Genomic DNA, 4,957 nt, shown 5'->3' on the forward strand with positions numbered 1-4,957 from the left:
ATGACTTACAATGTTGAAAATTTTGGAACAAATGAAATATCCAGCAATAGGGGATTGTGAAATAAATTTTGGTAAAGCCATGCAATGAGACTTTCTGCAGCTATGTGGAAAGACATTGCAGAAGAATTTTTAATGACCTAGAAAAATGTTCATGATAAAATGTTACGTGAAATTCCACTCGTAGGTATAGGAGTAAAACAGGTAGTCAAACAAAAACTTGTAGGTAAATGTTCATAAAAGCATTATTTGCAAAAGCCAAAAGGTTGAAAGAACCCAAATGCCCATCAGCTAATGAATGGATAAACAATATATTGTATGTCCATACAATGGAATATTATTCATCCATGAATGAATGAAAGTATTGATACATGCTACAGTATGGATGTACCTTGAAAACACCATGCTAAGTGAAGTGAAAGAAGCCAGATGCAAAATCACACATTTTTTATTCCATTTGTATGAAACACCTAGAATAGATAAATCCATAAAAACACAAGGCAGATTAATGATTGCTATGGGCTAGGGGTGTGAGAAATGGGGCGGGGGGGTGACTGCTAATTGTGTATGGCGTTTCTTTTTAGGGTGATGAAAAAGTTCTAGAACTAGAATAGTGGTAATGGTTGCACAACATTGTGAATGTACTTGATGCCACTGAATTGCACACTTTTAAATAGTTAAAATGGTAAATTTTATGTGTATTGTATCAAAATAAAAAATGTTACCTGAAAAAACATAGCTTGAAAACTTGTGTTTACAGTGAAATATTATTTATATCCACTTATACGTGCACACACACACACAGGAATTTATACACCAAAATGTTAGTAGTGGTTATTTCTCACCATGATAGCACAGGTGATTTTTAAAATCATTTGCACTATCTTAATTTTTTCAATAAGTGTGTATTACTTTTATAATAAGAGATGAAGTTTAAGGATAATAAAAGATGAAGTTTAAGGAGAAAGAATCACAAAAACAAAATTGCTGAATAAATGTAAAAGATGAAAGTAGACCTGATATAGTTTGGCTCTGTGTCCCCATCCAAATCTCATCTTGAATTGTAATTCCCAGGTGTCCAGGGAAGTACCTGGTGGGAGGTGACTGGATCATGGGGGTGGTTTCCCCCATGCTGTTCTCATGATAGTGAGGGAGTTTTCATGAGATCTGATGGTTTTAAGTGTGCAGTTTTGCACACTCTCTCCTGCTGCCATGTAAGATGTGCCTTGCTTCCCCTTTGCCTTCCACCATGATTGTAAGTTTCCTAAGGCCTCCCCAGCCATGCAGAACTGTGAGTCAGTTAAACCTCTTCTCTTCAAAAATTACCCAGTCTCAGGTAGTATCTTTATAGTAGTGTGAAAACAAACTAATACAAAACCCAATACTGACCTGCCCTTATGTTTATACAATAAAAGTATTGAGCAGTATTTCATAATTACATCCTGTGTGCTGACAGTTCTGAAGGGTGCTTTGCTGCATAGAGCCAGCCACGTCTGCCTTTCACACCCGAATTTATGTAGAATCAAGTCCCATACTTTACATCTAATTTGCAAATCACTGTAGTAACGCATAAACTTAGAGAGTAAGTAGACATAATTGCACCTAAGTCATGGCATGACAAGATAACTATAACACTTACCATACATACATATATATATATGCCCTACTTTTAAAAATCTCATTTGTTTTTCCTAAAGGGAGCACTCAAATCCTAGTCAGTGGGGTTCAAAACAAGACAATTAGCAGTTCTACTTATAATTGCCTTCATTTATCTTATTAACCCCATGAGGAAAACCTCATTATTCTTATTTTATACAGGGTGAAATTTGGACTCAGTTGAATCACTTCCTTGGGTTCAGGATGTTAGTAAATGGTAGGCCCAGAATTCATACACAGGCTTGTGGGAAACTCAAGCTCATACTCTACCTGAAGTCACTGTTGCCTTGTCATTTCATGGATGGAGGAGCAGATGTTCAGAGAGGTAACCTAACTGGGTCAAAGTCACAGCTAATGTATGATAGACTTGGGATTTGATCCTCGTCTAGTGAATTTCACCAATCTCAGCTGCCTCTCGAGCATTTCTTGATGATACTGACTACATTGATATCGTTCTCTTTCAGGACACCAAAAAGACCATGATACAATACAACCTCAAAGAACTAGTAAAAAGATAACGGGGACTTCAGAATAAATAGAACTTATACGTGGAGAGAATAATGGTTCAACTAAGAATAAAGGTCTGACATGAAGTTCTAAAATGTTCCAAGTTCAAACAGATGCAAATACTTTATTTTAAATGGTATGATCACATAGAGATAACACTGAAATATGATCTACATTAAAATTTGAGTGGCAATGCAAAATGAATGAACTCTCTTAAAGACAGAATGAGACAAAACTTGGTAGGAGTCTTGCAGGCAGAGCCACCTGCCAGTCTGGCGTGCCATCCGGAGCCATTGTTCAGCAGACATAATCTGCGTGACAGCAGATTTTTATATTCGGGCCACATCCCTCTTGCTCCATGGATAATCTAAAGGTGAACCCTATCAGACCATGTTCTCTAGCCTCATTTGAAGGAGGGAGTTTAGTGTAGAACTTTTCAGCCTGAAGAGAAAACATGTACTGTTTTCCTTCACTTGCAACCTTTCTAACATAATGGATGATTCCCTTAGATGAATCTACCTCAGGTCCTATTTTGCACTCTCCGTCATGCTTCTGAATTCTTCTCAAACCCTGCTCAAAGCCCATCTGGGAGCTCTCCAAGCTACGTATTAACCAAGTGACCTTGGTATCCTTGTTGCTTCATTGCAAACATTTGTGCTAAAATGACATTTCTTTCCCAAGACACTGACCACATCATCCAACCTACTCTTTTTCTTCAAGAAATCTCAATGACATTCAAACTCAATGACTTGACCTTCTGGTTCTTCCGTGTCTCACTTCACGCCTCTGCCAGCCTTTGCCTCCTGTTCTTGTCTCCTCTCACACCTCCCTGCCCTTTTGTTCAGCCTCTCCCTCTGCCCCTCTCAGCTGCCTTTGTGTTTTTGTTCTCAGGTTTTCTCGTGTGTTCCCAGTCACCTGTCTTGGATGCAAGCTTCTCCCTCAGCCTTAAGCCTTCAATCTCTGTCATGCTCACTTGATTTCCTGTGTGCCCAGAGCGGTACCCCAGTGATCCAGGACCTCACCTAGCTTCCATTTTCTTGTCCCCAGCCTGTGCAATGGAAGGCTGGAAGGGAGTTATTCACTAAGAGAGCTGCACGCTGAGATGGCCAATTTGAACACATATCCAGGCATGAGAAGATAAGCCAGAGGAGCCCTGCTTCCTCATTCATCCACTGATTCCTCAGTACGTTTGTTAAGAAGTCATTTCACAGCTGGGCGTGGTGGCTCACGCCTTTAATCCCAGCACTTTGGGAGGCCGAGGTGGGCAGATCACGAGTTCAGGAGATCGAGACCATCCTGGCAAACACGGTGAAACTCCGTCTCTACTAAAAATACAAAAAAATTAGCAGGGTGTGGTGGTGGGTGCCTGTAGTCCTAGCTACTCGGGAGGCGGAGCTTGCAGTGAGCCGAGATGTCACCACTGCACTCCAGCCTGGGCGACAGAGCGAGACTCCATCTCAAAAAGGAAAAAAAAAAAAGTCATTTCATATCAGACCCTGCGCTGGGTGACTAGCACGTGTGTGAATGTGTTTGTGTTTACGTGTTATTTACAATGAGTCATGGCAGGGTTCTTGAACTTTCTTGGTCACAGCACCCCTAGTCTGTTAGTACTATTTTTATGGCTCCACCAGTCTGAGAGTAATAACTAACAGTTCTTTTTTTTTTTTTAACAATTAGGCTTAAACAACTTAAGAAGTACATATGGATTAACAATTTGGTAGACATTTGAAAAACATTCTTCTCTGGATACAGCCAGCAGGATACCCAAGAGTTCCTGACATTCCTTATGGAGCGACTACACCTTGAAATCAACCACGGAGGCCGCGGGGCTCCACCAGTCCCTGCCCATGGTCCAGCTCCCTCTCCACCCCACCAAGGGGAGTGCTCTGCTAAAAGAGTCTGAGTTAAATGATGATGACTGGGCCAACCTAATGTGGAAGCGTTATCTGGAAGAACAAGAGGACAGCAAGATGGTGGATCTGTTTGTGGGCCAGTTGAAAAGTTGTCTCAAGTGCCAGGCCTGTGGGTACCACTCCATGACCTTCAAGGTTTTTTTTTTGTGACCTCTCCCTGACCATCCCCAAGAAAGGATTTGCTGGGGGCAAGGTGTCTCTGGCGGATTGTTTAAGCCTTTTCACCAAGGAAGAAGAGCTAGAGTTAGAGAATGCCTCAGTGTGTGACCCACATTGGCAGAAAACACATGGTGCCAAAAGTTGACAGTACAAAGATTCCCTTGAATCTTCATGCTCCATCTGAATCGATTTTCTGCCTCCTGAGGCTCCATCAAGAAAAGTTCTGTCGGTGTAGACTTCCCACTGCAGTGACTGAGCCTAGGGAACTTTGCCAGTGACAAAGTCGGAAGTCCTGTCTACCAGCTGTGTGCCCTTTGCAACCACTCAGGCAGCATCCACTGTGGCCACTACACAACCCTGTGCCAGTGCCAGACTGGTTGGCATGTTTACAATGACTCTTGTGTCTCCCCTGTAAGTGAAAACCAGGTGGCATCCAGTGAAGCCTACTGTTCTACCAATTGACGCAGGAGCCACCCCAGTGCCTGTGACACCCCCTCTAAGCCCTGGCCCCTGTGAAGCCCTTTAAACACCCTTAAGCCCCAGGATCCCCATATATCTCAGAGACATCTATTTTTGTGTCTTTTAAGTCAGAGAGTGGGGAGACGGTGGTTGTAGCTCCCATTATATATTTTTTCAAATTAAAAAGTACCTTTCCAAGTGGAGGATCCCTGGTCTCCCAGTCCCATGTACAGAGCTCACCAGGCCCCTGCCCATGTACAGCCCCC

General features: G+C 42.2%; 1 pseudogene; it reads left to right on the forward strand.

Moving 5' to 3' along the window:
• Window positions 1-3,931: 3,931 nt before the first annotated feature.
• LOC100611633 (ubiquitin carboxyl-terminal hydrolase 21-like) lies at window positions 3,932-4,720 on the forward strand (annotated as a pseudogene).
• Window positions 4,721-4,957: the final 237 nt, after the last annotated feature.

Source organism: Pan troglodytes, chromosome 13, assembly GCF_028858775.2.
Source record: "Pan troglodytes isolate AG18354 chromosome 13, NHGRI_mPanTro3-v2.0_pri, whole genome shotgun sequence".
NCBI lineage: Eukaryota > Metazoa > Chordata > Mammalia > Primates > Hominidae > Pan > Pan troglodytes.